Below are 20,000 nucleotides of genomic sequence, written 5' to 3'. Positions count from 1 at the left end.
CATCTCTTTCACTGCTACTGTCAGGCTTACAACAAAGGGTGACAAATTCTACTGTGTGATGGGCCTAGTAGCAGAATTGTAATTGAGGCCAAGACCAAGTACAGGGATGTTGCAGCCTCCTGGTTCCTGGATGACATACCCATATTTGTGAGGTGGGCCATGTAGATAGCCTTCCGTACAATGGTGCCCACACATTGGGAAATGGCCAGGTTGCTACCAACCTTGGTGCACAAGTCAGCTCACACCTGATTGCATGCTCAGAACATTATTACTGTCATAATTTGTGTGGATGACATCTGCCACAACAGGGTGAGTGATGCATCTGTTGGCATTCAGTTTGTGACAATGCTTCTTGTAACAGTCATTAATTGGGTGAGGTCCTCTTGGGGGATGCTCACATCAATAGGGGAATGTAAGATAGTGGCCAGCTTGCAAGCATCTGTAAACCTGGTCAGCCACAGACTTCTGCTTTTGCCCTGTACCTCAGATACATATATCTCAAACAGTAGAGGCCCCAGAGCAATCCGTGGGGTACACCGCTTTGAAAGATTCTACTACTAGAGGTGGGTTCCACTACTTTGACCAAGTGGGTACTATCATTGAGCCAGTTATCTACCCATCTGGTAACATACAGATTGATGCCTAACTGTGCAGGTGTATGCATCCTGTTTGCCTGGGGATTATTGTGAGACAATTGGGCTAGGTGAAGATAGGCATTGTTCATAATGTTCTTGATATTGCCTTACATGCCCTTTCAGAGCAGGCTCGTTAGGCTGATTTGCATATGATTGGCTGGGTCGGTGGATTGCTCCACATTTGTGTATAGGGATGACAGTGGCTGTCCTCTGTGCAGATGGGATGACACCCGTGCACAGTCTTTGATTGATTACAGCACATAATGGCTCTGAGAACTCATCCCTGTATTCATGTAGGATGCAGCCAGGGATGGTTCAGGCCTATGGAGACTTCTGTGTGTTGCTTTTGAGAGGGCATTACAGACTGGCTTCCTGATGATGAGGGGAGGGGGGCAGGTACTGTGCATGCACATGTGCACTGATGGGGGGACAGGGGGATGATGTTTACACCTCACCTGTCTGCAGCTGGTTGCCTACATCTATGCCATACATGTATGTGGTGTTATTGACCACAAATACAGAGCAGATTTGTGTGTTGCCTCTAGGATTGCAGACACATTTGTGGAAGGCCTAGTGATTGGCCTTGCTGGATGTGTCCAATTTGCATTCAAAGATAGCCTTAGGGTAATTCACCTGTAACCTTATTTGCTTGTGTAGTCTGAGGTGAAATTGCTTCCAATAAGGCACCCGTTCCTTCTTGGCCCAGTCCAGCAATTATTTCCACCTATTATTGTATTTGTGTGTTGCTGTTGTCCACCATAGACATTTACCCAACCTTGAGGAACATGATGTTGTCCTGTCAGGTATTGCTGAGTCCATACAGCTATGTAGGTGCCAATATAGTATTGTGGTTTGGGCATGGACACTACTTCTAGTTTCAACAAATGGGACGTTGGCTGTGAAGCTACTTCAACCTGCTCTGAGGAGATTTATAGTCATTTGTGTAAAGTTAATTATGTTTGACCCTGACAAGGGAGGTAGGGGAGATGGTGACCAAAACAGTGATGGCTATGTGGTCAGATCTTACCAAGGAGGATGACACTGTAGGAGTGTTACAGTGGCTACTCATGTTGGTTAGTATCAGGTACAGGATATTTCCACCAGTCATAGGAGTGTTGATCTGCTGATCCACTGCATTGCCATTGACAAATCTGAAGAATCTCTGCGTGTTCATGTTCAGGTGGCATAGGTCATGAACACTGTGGTTGGGTAGTAGAAGTCACCCAGGAGCAGGGTAGACAATTGAATCCTGACAGATTCCAGCATGTCCCAGTAGGTATGGTGGGTGTCCATAATCATGTTTGGAGGCCTTTAACTAGCTAAGATTTGAGTAGGTGTTTTGTCAACTGTTAACTGCACTCTGGATGTCTCCTGTGCATCATACAGTTTGGCCAGCCTGGATGTGTGTATGTATATGTTAATGTTCAACACTCCACCTCCTGTGGCTTTGCAGCTCTCCATTTGGGGGTCTAAATGTATGATGGGATGAGTAACCTGGCAAGGTTAGTGTGCTCTCTGCAGCTACAAAGCAGGTGTCAGTGACTGCACACATGTCGGCATCCTACAGGACAAGGTACGCTTGCACTGACATGGGTTTCATGCTAAGACACCTAGCTCCTGTTAGAGCAAGACATCTGCACAAAGGCACACATCACTGGTGGGCAAAGGCCAGAAAATAATGTCACTTTATGAATCTAGCTGAAATACACTTATTTGCCAGAAAAGACGGTGTCACATTCACAGGTCTACTCCGCAGGATATGACATTTGACAATCAAATGTATGCTATTATGCTATGACATCAGTCTTTAATGGGTTGCCATTGAAGTGCCAGACAATACACAACTGTATGAGGCATTGACTACACATATGAGGTAGACATGTGGTCAGTCTGCAAAACTCTGTACAGTTGTCAGGTATGGGCTCAGTATATAACATACAGTTCAACACACACTTCTGCACCTGTTATGTACTATACACATACCCTATATAAGTCTCACATTTGTAAGATAAGCATATGTATCGTAGTTGCATTCACAGCTGACATATGACCATTGACAACATCCCAAGTAGCTGGCCTAGCAGTGTCACACTCAGTATTGGACAACAGACACTCCAGTAGTAGTCATACATGAGCTGACCTTTGCTGGGGTGACTCAGGGGCCAGAGATGTGATCCAGGTCAATGCAGACAGGGCACGCAGGAATGTCCATAGGTGCCAGAAAGCAGCATGTGAGTCCAGCAGGTCTTGTTGTGACCAAGTGTTCAACTTCCTATATGACAGTATTGCATCCCCCTTCTGCATTCCATTACAAGCTTACATGATTAACATACCAGTTATAATGCTGAAGGATTTCCTCAGAATAATGGAAATGGTTAGGTTTGTGTAGTCGCAGTTTGTCTTTGTGTAGATGAGATCAGACCTGTGTTCCATAGGCAGCTGCTTGCCTTTTGTAGGTAATGCTCATAAGCAGGTGATGGCCTGGGTGCCAGTCGGTGTCTCCCATTTGCTACTTGCATCCTGAGCAGCTGTGTTGTCTTTCCATTGGTAAATGCCAATGCAACACAGTGCTATAATTAAGTCTTTCATGTGGGCCTTGTCCTATTTCCTTGCCTGTGTGGAGGACATTTAGGAGGTGTAGGGGCTACAGCTTCACAGAAGTTAGGTGGAAATACCTCTCAGGGCAAGACATGTAGAGACAGCCCAACAACATGGGGGACAAAGCTCCAGAATTGGGTACAGATTGTAAGTAAGTATTGCTGTTATACACATAGAGGATTGCAAAATTAACAGGGTTTCTCTGGACATGCAATGTCTGTGTGACTTGACGTCTGATAGTGATATGTCTCTGGCATACATCTCAACTGTCCAGATGTACATAGACCGACCAGAGATTTGCCTGTTATGTTTGGTCTGTTCCTTAGACAATATCGTTTTTTGAGAAATCAGTAGAATAATGTGAGGATTGTAGTCAGTAAATGACATCCATTAATGTTTCAAACATCATATCCTTCAGGGATGTTATATTACTACACACCCTGTAACACCAGTAACTGTTTCAGTTTGTATCACCATTATGTGAGATATGTCCCTCTTTTTGACACCCTGTCCCCCAAGTATGTCATGTTTTGTTCAGATGTCTTGAAGTGAGAGGTTCAATGGTATGGTATATCATTATTCAGTGACTGCACTCCTGATATCATCCCAGTGACTTACTAGACTCCTGAAAGTGGTATGCGGCAGTGGCCATAAATATGGTACCACACCCTGGACATTCTGTGGAAATCTGTATAGTTGAGAGTCATGTATGTCTGGCCATTAACACACTCCCATGATTGTGTAGCAGTGTTGTGAGTAAATGTTTGTTGGGCTGAGTAGGGAGAGTAACAGATGTGAGTGTCATAGATCCTTTTGTATCTGATTGTGCATGCTGCTATAGTTGCTGGTGGTCTATCAGGTGTATATGTTTGTAGGGGCAGAATGGGAAATGGCTTGTAACACCTCAGGATTCCCAGTAGACTGTGAGTTGGGCCAGTCTGTGTCAGTGTAGAGTGTGACTGGCAATCAGAATATGTTTGTTCACACACTCATTCTACTCTAGAGTTCATTTGGGGTACTGGTATGTTGCTGTGACTGTGGTGCAAATGGTTATGGGTGGACATTTCCACACCAATATCTGCTTTTCTTTAGTTTTCCATCCCTGTAGTGCATGATATATTTGGAAATACATGGATAATTCCCCAGAGCTGATTTGCGGTAGTGTTGTGTTGATCTTACTGTGGTTCAGAAGGTACTGGGTGAAATGGCTGGCAGCTTTCACTGTTTTTTCCCTTCTATTACATGACTTCAGTCACACCTCTACACTGTCCAAATGTGTGCTCATATGCTTGTCTGTTCCTCATAACAGTTGTGGGTTTCAGACAAATCACTGGGGAAATGTCAGCACTGACATCAGTAAATGATGACATTCATTTGTGTTTCAGACCAGGAATTTATCAGGAATTATATGTGAAATCAAACCATGCTACTCTGGTAGACTTCTACGCGTATAGCAGCCATATTTCAAAGATATCACTATTGTTTGCCCTTTATCTCCCCACTATATTAGGCTTTTTGTAGATGTCTTGCCATAAGAGGTTGGTTATCTATAAATATATATCTATGTATAAAGACATGCGTATATATAAATATATATATATATATATATATATATATATATATATATATATATATATATATATATATATATATATGTGTGTGTGTGTGTGTGTGTGTGTGTGTGTGTGTGTGTGTATATATATATATATATATATATATATATGTGTGTGTGTGTGTGTGTGTGTGTGTGTGTGTATATATATATATATATATATATATATATATATATATATATATATATATATATATATATATATATATATATATATAAATATACATATATTTGTATTCATATATACATATACATGTATATAAGAGTACTGCGGATATATTTTTCGCTTATGTTAAATGACTGTAGTGCATGATTTGTTTGCAGAAACATTGTAAATTCCTGTAGCTCAGATGGTGGTGAGGTACGTTGCAGTGATTTAGTGCACAGGGTCCCGAATTCAAGACTTGGAAGTGGTAAATCCTTTCATTAATGTTAAATGACCAAATTGCATGATATGCTTGTAAGAACACTACAAGTTCCCACAGCTCAGATGGTGTAGTGGTACATTGTTGTGATTGTAACACCAGTGTTCTGGGTTTGAGACTTGTCAGGACTGATTGTTTTGTTGCTGGACTGAACAAAGGCTGATGGCGACAGAGTGATTAAGGCACTTTTAAGCAGTTGTAAGCAGGTTTGCATGGATTTGCATGGAGCTAAGTGATGATAACAGATGGTTAAGCCCTCTTAGCTTCACTAAGCACCGGTTACTCCCACTTGCACCCACGCTAATTTTAATTAAAGAAAAGAAAAAAGGGTGATAGGAAAGTGGTGAAATGGAGGCAAGCAGGGGGTAAAACTTTATGGAAACCAGCTAGGGATGTGCAGGACAGGTATAGAAAAGGACCATAGCTTTACATTTCTTCTGCAGCAGCAGCTGTGAATAATGTGTAGAATTTGGAATTTATAGCCTTAAACACCACAGGGGTTTTGACAACAGACATTTATAGAATAATTGGTGAGTAGATTTATTAACTTCACTGTACCTGAGGGCGAACAGTATGGGGCAATGATTTTTTTGTGGGATAGATGCTTTTTTTTAGGTGAGAGTGGGATGTTGAAGAAGGCTTGTAAGTATGTTTGGGGAGGTAGGTTTGGCAGGATAGTTAGCATTTGTGGACAGACAAGATACACAAGACAGCAGACAGGGGCGATAAATGACACATGAGGGGGGTAAACACCTTGGACGGGTAGGGTGGTTGGGAATCAGAGGCCCATGAGCCCCAAATGGATATAGTGGGACTAAGGTCCCCACCCATGGGCAGTCACCACTGCATTTTTATAGCCCCAAAGGTGGCTGCACTGGGAGCTGGACAAGAGGAGCATCCTGGCCCTTGAGGTGTGCCAGGTGGCCCTCCATCTGGTGCAGCTGCCCACCAAACTCGGTGCGGATGACACTACACACCATACCCAGAGCAGTCTGTGGATGATGATCTCTTCTCCGTGCCTTGGAGAATGGGCCCCATCCCCTGAGGCAGTTCCACCCAAAGGTGGTGTAGGACCAGTGGAGGAGGATGTTCTGGGTTGTGTTCCAGACATGCTGGAGCCTGGTGCCACAGTCAGATAGGACTGGACAGGTGGATCCGCTGAGATCTGCTTTCCCAAATATGCTATGGTGATGAGGTTTTACCAGATATATTGGTTATTCATGAACAAAACATTTCAAAATTAGTTTTAACGGCATGCATGAGTGTTTCAATTAACTCAAAACAACAGATTTGAATGAGTTGCATAACAAACAGAACACGTGCATAAATGGAACAACAGTAAGCATTGTAACAACATGCCAGTAACAATGACGGCAACAGGCCACTAACGATGGTATATGAACAAGGTATGTTAACATGCATCCAGTTAATTATATGAACAATAATGGAACACATGTCCCAACATTAGGTTTTGAGAAAAACATACCTGTAGTATATGAATAATAATTAGTGATGCAGATGAGGGATGGGGAAGAGAAGAAAAGTCGAATAACAACTGCATAGGCTTCTATTCTTCACAACAGTACTGCTCAATACTCTAGAGGTCTTCCCTCACTTTACATCTACCTATGGCCCATAGCATGTGTAACACATACATACATGTTAAGCTGTCAACCTGTAATGGTATGGGCAGACTGAAAATTATGGGTACATTACTAGAGGGTGCTTGTACATGTCAGAGTTTCATATCTGAGATAGAAGGAGTAACCTACACTGCTGTTGTGTGTCTGCTACTGGCATACTTCCCTGGATTCCTATCCGTGTCTAAGGATATTGGCAGCAGTGACAACTACCCATGACAGTGTGACACTTGAGAGACATGTATCGAGGAGAAGGCATGATGTATGTACCTATCCTGCTGTCATTTGCAAGCATATGAAGTTGGACAGTAGAACAGTTGTACACAGTGTATTAGTATACCCTTCATACATCTACTATACACATTTCTTTACCTATAATAGCCATGGAGAAAATATCTGTTAACACTTTCTGACTGTTTCTATACATATACAGGTGTATTAGTATACCCTTCATACAGCTACTACCCACATTTCTTTACCTATAAGACCTGGGGGGAAATATCTGTTAACATTTTATGACTGTTTCTACACATATTCAGGCATATTAATATACACTTCATACAGCTACTACTCACATCTCTTTACCTGTGAAACCTGTGGAGAAAATATCTGTTAACACTTTCTGACTGTTTCTACAAATATTCATGGTTTCTATTGTGTATATATGCACACATCTCAGTACCACTCCCTGGATTTAAACAATCTCTGGGTGTACTAAAATGAACAAGAATCCTATTTTCCATCATACTGAGCTGCTGGGGAAGAGCTGTTTTTTGCTTTACTGATTTCTGATTAATACTATCTGGGCTGGACAGTCTGACTTTGTAATCCTGAAATTCATGTATAGCAGATAGTTATTATACTGTGTATTACTCATTTGAAATAATACAACCTGAAAAGCAAATGCTAATACAAGATTGCAATGCATACTATCTGTTTTCCAGAACAGCCTCAGTTATTTCATGCTGTCAACACCATATTTGCTATAAAGAACCTGTACACATTCTATTTCTATGACAACATACCAAAGTAAACAGAACAGTTTGTTGTATATTTTTATTACAGTGAAATGACATTTTTTATTAATGGACATCCTGTGGATAAGAATTAGTGTGGCAAACATGTTTTATTCATTAGACACAGTACACAATATACCTACTGGCAGTAAACAATATACCCCTTCTACTTAATGGCACTATATACTGCAATATAGATCTGTACTCACCAGCCTGTCAGCACATCCTTGTCCGTCTGTCAGCATGGACCTCAATGTTCATAGCCCTCTCTTCTGCAGCTGTAGTGGTGAGAAAAACATTATGCATAATTGTCTATCACATACTCAGGCTAGAATTTGGTACAGCTATATCTGGGATAGTTACAAACTGCTGGAGCATACCAGTCCCAAGCATCTTGGATCCATTGGGCCAAGAGCTCCCCATTCCTATGCTTTAGGTCAGCATAATGATGCTGTACCTGCTCACCAATTCAGGGGATTCCAGTGGAACTGGTGAGATCGCATGTCAGACGGTCCCAGGCCTCCACTTTGCACTAAGAGCCCTGGTACTGGCCCTGCAGCAGTCTGTCATCATGGTGTTTTACGAGGAGTCCAGCCATAACCCTGGAGTCCAGGATGCCCCAGCGCTGCACCTGAAAGTGTGCTCCCTCTCCAACGCCAGTCATGTTCCTTCAGAACTCAAGCTACAACAAGTTATGGCTGTATTCCCACCTGCATGATTTAAATAAGGCCATATTTCCATCCTTTGCCATCATTGGACTATTTCAAAAATATTGAGCACAGCTTAGCAATGAGCAAACCCGCTAAGATGCGTTGAACAGTGCTTAAAGGAGTAATTGCTGAGCATTGCGTAACAGTTTGCAAATCCGTTTAGCTGAGCTGACCACTGTTTAGCATTGGCATAGCTGAGCACTGCTAACCATTACTCACTTTTCATTTTAAAAAAATCTGAATAATGACTTTATTAATCATTACTGACATATTAGTAAGTGTATATGATTTACTTTACAAGACATTCTACTATGTGCTTTCATTACATTACCATAGGATGTGACTATACTGTATGGGACACTTGTGAATACATGGATGATTTCACATGTTATATGCACTCACACTTACATTTTAGACCAGCTGCACTACCCTGGTTGACAAATATCAATTACTATATAATTTAAAAGTAAAATAATAATTTCAACACTGCTTTCCCATGTGAAAATAAAATGCTTGTCTTGATACTCAATCCGAGAACGCCTGCATGCAAAGCCATGACTCTAAATAATATGCTATCTCCACGTGAGAATTTTAGCTGTTATTTTTATTTATTTCCTATGGGATGTTTAAGCAATGCTGAGCAGAGGGTCATAATATGCACACTCACTCAGCTATGATTAAACATGCCTTAGAATGGAAAAAAAAATCATAAACCACTTTATTTACATGTATCTGTACTCCTTGTCAGTCACAGTAAGAGAAATTGTAAAGGGACAGACAGGGACAGTTTTAAGTCAAAATGTACTATCAGACATTGGGGTTTCAGACTTCATACCCTTCAGGAAGCCTGTGCTATTGCAAACTTTTTATTCTATCGACTTTCCAGAATTTGGCAGTGCAATATTTAAAAAGTTACCCTAATTTTGTGCCTTTTCCCCCATTATTTATGGCTTTGTACAGCCTTCTTGCTCTAGGAGGTTGAGAGATATGTGAGACAGGCATCTGGGCATTCTGCAGAAATCTGTACAGTTGTTGGCTAAGGCAATACAGCACTTTCACAATGGCAGACATTTGAATTTCAGTAACTTTTACCTAGAATTCCACATACATTGTCCTTACATTCCTCTTCATATGCCTGGGTTGCAGGGTGACCAGGGGTGGCAGAAGTTGCTAGGTTTCCTCCATTTGTTCTTCTCATTTATTGCTTGCTGTTCTCTCCCAAGATCATTGTCTTTTCCCAGTTATCTGTTTTTGTTTTGCTTTATTCTCTTATGAAAAAATAGTTTAAGATTTAGCTTTCTAAAAGCATATTAAGATTAATGGCAGTAGTGACAACTTTGCTTCTATTATGTGGAATAAAGGTAAGCCCATTTTCTAGTATTTTAGTCTCAAGATTTGTTAATGGAGTCATGGAATGGTCCCAAATTTTGTACATGTGTGAGTGTTTGCAGAGTGCTGTTTCAATTTCCTCTGGTCTTTTCCTGGCTAGTGTATGCTGCCTTTTTCTGTTTTTTTTTTTCCTGGAAAGATACTGATAGATAGATAGATAGATAGATAGATAGATAGATAGATAGATAGATAGATAGATAGATAGATAGATAGATAGATAGATAGATAGATAGATAGATAGATAGATAGATAGATAGATAGATAGATAGATACATGGATATACAGATAGAAAGACAGACAGACAGATACAGATATAGATATATAGATATGGATATAGGTATAGAGATTTACCATCAAAAGCAAGACAGTAACATGCTCAACAACCACCTCCTCGACCATGGTAGGATCGACTGTCAGAATGTCGATGTTCATTTGTACGTTGGTTTAGAAGGTTGTACGTGGGCAGGAAGTTACATCACGTATGTGAATGGGAGAGTTCCACCTTAATGTCAACAGAATTTGTTGACGTTGCTGTGTTGATCATTCAACCTACTTCAGCTTACTGAGTCGATGTTATTTGTCATGGAAATCACCATTCATGGAAGTGACTTTCGTCCTTTTGATAGTAAACCTAGATATAGATATAGATAAAGATGAAGATATAGATATAGATATAGATATAGCTATAGATGTAGATATAGATATAGATATAGATATAGATATAGATATAGATATAGTTATAGATATAGAAATAGATATAGATATAGATATAGATATAGATATAGATATAGATATAGATATAGATATAGATATAGATATAGGACAGGGCTCCCTCTTGAGGGTCAAACTAAGTGTTTTTTGCTTTTTCTGTTAATGCTGAAATTTTGGATATAACAAATATTGCAGCATTAGGGTGTGTGTGTGTGTGTGTGTGTGTGTGTGTGTGTGTGTGTGTGTGTGTGTGTGTGTGTGTGTGTGTGTGTGTGTGTGTGTGTGTGTGTGTGTGTGTGTGTGTGTGTGTGCTTGTGTGTTAAGGTTAGACTAAAGCTAGGAAAGGAGATAGATTAGTGATGTGCATATGAGCTGTTGTTTGTACTGTGTGTCTCAATGACTTGGGTAGTGGTAGCTTTATGAGAAATATTGTCTAAAGTAAACCTTACCCTACAGTTATAATTACAGTTAGCATACATTACTAAGGTGGTGCAGGGAATGAATGATGTGTTACATCCGACATCCTAATTTAATGACTGTGGCTTCTATCCTACCTTATCCAGCACCATCTATGGATTTAGCAACACTGCACACCTGCCTGCAAATTTTATAATAGGGACTTTAGAGCTTATTTATCTAGGCAGAACTACCTTATCCAACACTGTGTATGGTTCATAGGTTCATAGATTAGTACTAAGCTAACTGCCCTTGCGAGACATTTTAAGCCTAGCCAATTATCCCTTGTGAGACTCAAACCCTGCATCTTGTGTTTGTAAGGTAAACACCTTAACCATTAGGCCACCCTCCCAACCCCAATGTGGATGTGGATGTACACCTGCCTGCACATTTTATAATAGGGACTTTATGGAGCTTATTTACCTGGGCAGAACTATTTAAGCTGGTAAAGTAGCACACATATTGTCTATGTAGCATATTAGGTATCAATTAGAGTGGTCATTTGTAACAGTACTAATACTAACATTTCTTTTGGCTATTCCTCTCTCTCTCTCTCCAGCTCTCTATCTCTCTCTCTCTCTCTCTCTCTTATTTGCTGTCCTAATTACTTTTTATTTAATGTTAGCTGTTTTATTTCTGTTCATGTATGTTACCATTTTCTGCAGCATCTGCCGTGGCTTTGTCAGTTGTGCAGCAAAGATGCTCACCCTGCTGTCAGTCTCAACCTCTGCCAACCATAACTTCATCTGGCTTGAGGCCTGCATCCCAATCAGGTGCACTGGATGTCAGGCAGGTAGTATCTCTGGTGCCCAGTGGCAGTAATTCACAGGAGGAGAATGATATTGTTCCTTCCAGGGGCACTGATGTGGGTTCTTAGTTTCTCACCCAGTGGTAGAGGTGGTAGGGGAATTGGTTAGCCAGCTATCTGTTGCTTGTACTGGCTGCTTAAGAGTGCCCCCATGCAGCTTAAGTGTAACTCTTTCATCACCAACTCATGCCTGGCCTAGTGCAGAGGGCAGGCATAGTGTTACCTGACATTTCCCTGAGTCTTGGCAGCATGGCAAAGAGAATGGGACACCTACCATATCACCAGTTCTGGTGCTCCCCTTCCTTCTGTATTTCCCCACTCACTTGATTGTTGTCCAGTCCTCCCCATCACCAATTATCCTCCCACTGTCTATATGCAAATAATTTAATTGTTAAACCCACACCCTTGATGTTAGCACTTTCTTGTTGGCCTTTGTGTTTTATATTTGTGTTGTATGCTCATATAGCTATAAATCTTTGCCGCTGCCCTCCCCCTAATATTCCTTTCCATTCCATATTTTATTTTATAAAAAAAAAAAAAAAAAAAAATGCAAAGATTAAAGAAAAATATGTTTCCTCCACACACTCTTTTTTACTCTACCCTCCTCTTAGTCTGTATCATCTTGCTGTACTCTTTTCTGAATTATTGTGTTTCATTTGTGTCCTATACACACATTGCCTTTCAATTTAGAGTAATAAATCTGTATATAAACATTGCTGGGTGTCATTTACTGTGTTTTCTATCTGTACTCATAGTGTTTCTATAAAGGCCATGTGCATGCATTAATGTGGATACATGCTAGTTGGTTGCTACTTTTCTTTTTGACATTCAAGTGCATATTTGCCAGAACCACTCTCTCACCACCTATCTTTCTATTTACATGAATGTGTTAGTTAAATAGTAACAGCTTGTACCATGTGATTACTGCTAGTTAATTGATAATTACATTTGAGGCACGTTTTGCATGTTGAGATTCCTGCAGTAGCATTACAATGAACATGGAAGAATGTTTTTAAATTCCAGGGCATGTATTTACCCAACTTTGATCTCTGCAAGCGTGTGTGTGTGTGTGTGCGTGTGTGTGTGTGTGTGTGTGTGTGTGTGTGTGTGTGTGTGTGTGTGTGTGTATCTGTATCTCTCTCTCTCTCTCTCTCTATAGATATAAATATATATATATATATATATATATATATATATATATATATATATATATATATAAAATGCAAATTATATGTGTTTGTAAGTTTATAAATATACATACACGCACACACACACACACAAACACACACACATATTTATATATATATATATATATATATATATATATATATATATATATATAAGATACACACACACATATTTATATGTGTGTGTGTGTGTGTGTGTGTGTGTGTGTGTGTGTATGTGTGTGTGTGTGTGTGTGTGTGTGTGTGTGTGTGTGTGTGTGTGTGTCTACATGAAACCTCTGATCTCTTAAATTAAGGACACTTGCATTGTTAATTGTGTGGTAAAGTTCTGAGTCATGAAATTAATTTTCTAATTATACAGAATATATTTTATGCCTCACTACATCATATTTTGTATTCTCTAGGCTATATTTAATAGACTTTCTTAGTTAAGCTTACTGTACTTCTTTCATGTCAATCCCCGGGATTCATGAAGCTTGCACCAGGTACAGGCGTAGCATTGGTGTTCCAACACCAAATATGGCCGGCGAGCGATCCAGGTACGAGCTGTTTCCAAGTGCACTACCTGCATACTCTACGCCTGCACAGCTCCTGGACCCTGTATGCTAATTACTCCAGTTGCAGCAGTGTAGCATGCAAATGAAGGTATTTAGCAATCCAGGAAGTGGTGCAGGCATAGTGTAAGCATGCAGAAATATAAACCGTAAAAAAACGGTTTACATTTTTCAAACATAAAATCGGACCCATGACAGCTGACCAAACACATGTATTATATTGTTAATATATGCCAATGGCTAAATATATAGCCATTGGCACAAAAAATACATGTACAAAATATAAAATTAACATTTAATGTTTATATTCGCACTATTGCAAAGTGAAAGCGCAGGGTAGCTGCGCAAATGGGATGGCAAGGAAAATAGAAAAACATAGACTAAAACTGCAATGTAACACATATCATGATTTCCCCATAATAGTGAATGTCAGGCATGCTACACCACACTATGGCACAAGGGTTGCTAACGGGCTGTGACAGTGTCATGCACGGTAGCTTGGATTTAGTAGGTAATGCCATGCAAATGAGAGGAGTAATAGTGAATCACAGATTCCCTGCTGGTGTAAGGATGCACCTCACAGTGTAGCATTATAACACCAAGGTGTGCCCTTGAGATAATGATGACATCAAGAGAGGGGTGTGTCACCTTTGCTGTAAGCACATTGGAGCATTGCTAATCCAGTTTGCCAGTAGCTAAGCAGAGCTGCAGGATAAGGGTGTGTCGAACTAGCTATAGATTTGCTTAGCTTAGTGTACACAATGTAACAGAGTATGCATGTGAACGGAGATGAAAACGTGCTTAAACCCGGTAAATGGGTTTGCACGGTGCTCACCCAAGCTGATACAGGAAGGATATAGGAAAGAAATAAGGAAATGCTGCAGCAGGGAAATTGGAGTACAAATGACTAATTAACACCTAGGAACCTACAGTGGGCCATTGACAACAGTTAACAAGGCTGCAAGCAGCTACCTGCAGAAAAGGAAAAAGGAGGGGCTGTACTGCAAAGAAAACAGTAAAGTATCACAGCAGAACAAAGCGGATCTGCAGTATATCAGCTACAAGACACATTTTGCAACACAGGACTGGGTAGGGAAAGTATAAAACAAGAAAGACGGCAGGTGGATGCATGCCTGATAATGGGAGGGGATCCAGGTTTAAAAGCGAATTAAAGGGCAACAGATTAATCAAGGCAGGCATGCATAACTCCACACTAAAGGCCCCACACTTGCAGTACTCACTGTGATACCCATAATTAAGATACCCTGCAGCTGGAATTGCTCATACACCCCCAATGACATCAGCAGCATACATAGCAAAATAGTACAAAGTGTGAAAGCACTTCACACACACTTGTGTATTCCCATACACTCTGCACCATTGGTATATACAGACGGGGAACTTTTAGTATGTACATGTTAGGTGCTACTGTAGCTTTGATCCACCAGCATGTGTTGGAGACTGAAGGTGGTGTGGAGGATGAGGCACACAACCACCTCAGGCACCAGAGGAGTAGAAGAGTGTTCAGACCCAGGGTAACCTACCAGGGGCTACATGATCTGGAGATAGTAGAGCATTACAGGGTGGACAGGGACACCCTACAGCAACTTGTGGAGCTGTACCGGCCACGCCTTACAGCCAGAAGAAACAGAGGGGAACCCATCCCAGTGGATACGAATGTATGTGTAAGCCTGAGAATACTAGCTACAGGTACCTTTCAAAGACCAACTGGGGATATCATGGGTATCTCACAGGCATCAGCATCCACTGTACTACACCAGTTCCTGGATGCCATGTTAACACATGCCAATGAGCACATATACTTCCCCTGAATGCAGGAGGAGTTGGCCAGCAATATGCGTCTCTTCCACCATGTGGCAGAATACCTGGAGGTACTGGGTGCAATAGACTGCACGCACATACACATCAAGTCACCACCTGGTGAGCAGGATAGGCACTACATAAACAGCAAGGGATACCCCTCCATCAACTGCCAGGTTGTGTACAATGCCCAGGGCATTATCATGGATGTGTGTGCTGGCAGCCCTGGAAGCTATCATGACTCCCACATCTGGCATGCCTCACAGCTGTAGCTGGTATTTGCCAGGGGGGACATCCCAAATGGCCACCTGGTGAGGGATGCTGGCTATGCACTGGAACCGTGGATGATGACTCCCATCAGAAATGCACACACACCCATGCAGGAATGCCATAATGAGGCCCACACACAAACCAGAATCATCATAGAGCATGTGTTTGGGATGCTGAAATCATGGTTCCATTGCTTGGACGTATCTGGTGGAGCCTTGCATTAATGTCCAGACACATGTGCTCACATCTTCATAGTATGCCCCATGCTACACAATATGACCGTGTGAAAACAGATGCACCAGGGACAGAATGGTGAAGGCCCTCACAGCTCACCACCATTGCCAGAGGTACTCAGACCATGAATACCCTGAGCCAGCTACAGTAGGCAGATGGAGGCATGCCCAGTATGCCTATGCCTTGGCAAGTAGGGAACGTATAGCACACACACTGACAGTGTAGGCACATAGGGACTGACACCTTTCTCCACCTGCACACACAGTAAAAATGGATGGCACACACACAAGACTACCTGTAAATTTTCATGTATAGGCAGTCTACTGTATGCATCCAACATAGGCAGCCCTCAACTATTGCACACACAACTGCCATTGGCACAAGGTAAGTCAACAGCAGTAAATTAAGCTATCAGCATGTGCTGATACTGTATATATAGGTTCATAGGTAGGTACGTGGCCAACTGCCAGAGGCCATTCATAAGCCTAGGCAAAATGTGTCAGATTTTGCCACCCCATTGATTTATTAACTGTCCCTCTGTGGAGCAGAGCCAATGGTGGGATCCTTGGGGTGTATCTACTGTTCCCCATCCAGCCTTCAAGGTTTCTCTTGAAGAGTGTTAGTGAGAGGCTCCATACAATGTAATTAGGGATGTTGTTCCAAAGTATGGGGATTGTCTGTGACAGGAATCCGTCCCTCCAGCATCTTCCAATTATTGTTGTGGCAAGGTTCAGCTCACTACAGTGTGTGGCTCATTGTGACATGGATTACCATAGGTGGAGCATATCCATTAAGCCTGAGTTCGACATGACTGTGTTTGCCAGCAGAGATCATCTCTGAGTAAACGAGATGCCACTGAGTAAAGCAGGAGTTTATTCAGTCTGGCTGCATAGTGCATATGTTTGAGGCCAGTAATCCCATTGGTGAGGTACATTCGTAGACCTTCCAGCTGTTGGAAGTGTTTTCTGAGGTACATCCCAAATGGGTTATTATACCTATGATGGGATTGATGAGTGATGAGTAAAGAGGCACTATAACTCTAGTATGTCTAGATGGGAGCCCTTTAGTAATCAGATGGCCTACATAGAAGGATGTCCTAACTACTTTGGAGATATGATTGTCAAAGGAGAGATCACTATCTACCTTAGTCCCCAGATACCCCATTACCTCATCTGTATTAAAGTGGCTGCCACTTATGTGTTAAAATGTGGGTGCTTAATATTCCACAATGGAATGACCATGTAGTTAGTGGCACTTAGCTGGAGGCCATGACTTTGACACCCTGTGTCAGTCACTGTGAGGCCCCTTGAGGAATGTCTGTGTCAAATGGACTGTTAATTATAGCTCCCAGTTCACAGTCATTGCCAAACATGGTCTGCCATAGTCCACCTGTGTTTGCCTGTACCTCTGAGAAGTATATGCCAAGCAGTAGGGCTCCCAGGAGTGAGTCCTGTGGGACACCAGTCATGATTGGTCAAGAGTTGGACCTGGAGACTGCTAGTTGTACCATGTGGGTTCTGTGTGTAAGCCCATTGACAACCCAACCTGTGATGTATGGGTATATGTACAGGCCGGCGTGTTTATGAATAATACCTGAGTGGGGCATGGTGTCAAAAGCCTTGGCGAGGTCCAGGTAGTATGTGTGAACTACTTCTCACCTCATCTAACGTCTTGGTGATTGTATGTAAGACGTCAAACAGGTTCAGTAGGCATGAATTGCACTCAACCAAGCTGAACTGGGTTGGGTCACGTGTTTGGAGGTTACCAATGTCTTTGTTAATGAATGCCATGAGGATGCACTCCATACCATTGCAGACCAGGCTAGTCAGGATTACGGGGTGGTAGTTACCATGGACAGTTGTGATTCCACCTTGGTGAAGTGGAATAACTGCTGCCACGTGCAATTGTATGGACATGCAGCCTGTGGAGAGGCTGAGGTTGAAAAGCTTAATTAGGTGAGGCGTCAGGTTGTCTTGTACTGTTTGCAAGATGCAGTCTGGGACAACATCTGCCTCCATTGATGCTGTGTTCTGCTGTTAGAGAGGGCCATTTCCACCTGTGTGTCTCTGATGTGTGGGATACTGTACCTTTCGGGTAGTGTTGTGTGCTCTTTAGGGGGTGAAGTATGCACTGGATGTATCTGCAAGGATGTTGACGATATCAGTAGGGTCAGCATATTTTGTGCTATATTTCACCGGCACAGTGCAAATTTGTGTGTCACTACTTAGATCCTTGACATAGCCAAAGAAGGCTTTGTGGTTATCTTTTGAATCCTTGCGTACTTTCCTGTTGCTGTTAGCCTTGGATGATTTCATGAGGGACCTACGTATCATACTAATAGTGCTTATGGATGTCTGCCCTTTGTGGGATTTGCTGTTTGTCTGAAACACTGTCCTACGTCTGTTGTATAGCCTGTTTATTGCAGGGGTCCACCAGACTGGTGTCCTTGTATAGGAGGAGTGAGTCTTGATTTACCAGTAATGACATGAGCCATACATCCATTTAGGTGCTTATAGATTGCATTTGTAAAACTGTCTGAATCTTGACCAGTATGACCCCTTAACGTGGGGGCATTGAAACACCCCCACCCCTGTCTCTAGTAGTGTAAATTTTGCTGTAGGAAAGGTATACATTGTGGTTTCCATGGGTGGTGGAGATGTTTGGGTGTGGAAACAGTGAATAGTTCATGGTCAGATCTAACCAGTGACCGGTTAACCTCTGCTGTGGTGCACCTGTCACCCATGTTGATGATGACCACTTCTAGTTTGTTTCCAGCCCTCGTTAGGGAGGTTACCACCCAATGCAGGGCATATGAGGTGATAAATTCCAGGAAGCGCTGGGCCTGGAAGTGAGTACTTGAGTAAGTTTCCCAGTTAATGGTAGGGTAGTTGACATTGACCAATGCCAGGGTGTACGGTAGGACTGTCATGTTCTCCACTGTCTCCAGGTAGGTGGAGTGGTGGTTCTGGGTCATGGAGGGTGATCTGTAGCAGGCCACAGATTACATTGCAGTTGTGGCTGATGTTATCTGCACATGGATGATCTCAGAGGTATCATGCTGCCCCACTAACCTGGAGGTGTAGGTATCCCTGATTCCCTGATGAATATGGATACACCCCTCAATGTCTGTGTCAGTCCATGTTCTGTGGCCAAAATGTGTGGTATGGGTTGTAGTCTGGTAGTGCTGGTGTGCTCTCAGGAGCATTAAAACAGGTTTCAGTTACTGCACAGATGTTGACGTTTTCCATTCTGAGGAGTGCTGTGAGTGCATGCATGTTGTGATCACAACGCATGGTGTTGAGTAGCATCACCCTCATTGATTCTGCTATTGTGCTGTTTACATAGCTGGTATTCACCTTTGAGACTCTCCTAAAAAACGCACCATGGGGGCGCCAATAGCCTTGGCTAGTATTCCAAAGCCTAAGGCTGACACTTAAGCTGGTAAGGTATTGTTGCATGCATGTTTCCCATCTGTGCTTGTTTCTCATCTCTCCTGTAGGTAACCTACTGGTAAGCAATAGAAAGCCTTAAACTTATACAAGTCTTCTAGCTTCCAAGATAGGCTTATGGAGTGATAACATATCAGTGTTCTGTATGTTCTTGCTGTACTTAACTGTTTTCTGACTACATGGTGATTTCTCACTGTATATTGTGATCTGAAAGTCTATTTATTCACATATTATGGCTGTGATGGCCTGCACTTTAGAGGTTCACAGACAGCCTGCTACCCATCTGCCCCAGGGCAATTATTAGCATAGCTACAGTGTGTTGGCTTTCTCTGCACCGTTGATGAAGTAACTGAACCTCTGTCAAGTATAGCCAATGAAGCAATTCCAGGCAGAGTTGCTGGAAGCTGTTGAAGACTGGGGTGGTGGAGGGTTATAGGGGCACTTAGTGGCCTAAAGAGGGCATGTCAATGTGACAATTAAACACC

The sequence above is a fragment of the Protopterus annectens genome, chromosome 3.part1 (assembly GCF_019279795.1).
Source record: "Protopterus annectens isolate FY-2018-M chromosome 3.part1, PAN1.0, whole genome shotgun sequence".
Taxonomy (NCBI): domain Eukaryota; kingdom Metazoa; phylum Chordata; order Ceratodontiformes; family Protopteridae; genus Protopterus; species Protopterus annectens.
Note: the sequence above shows the minus strand (reverse complement) of the source record.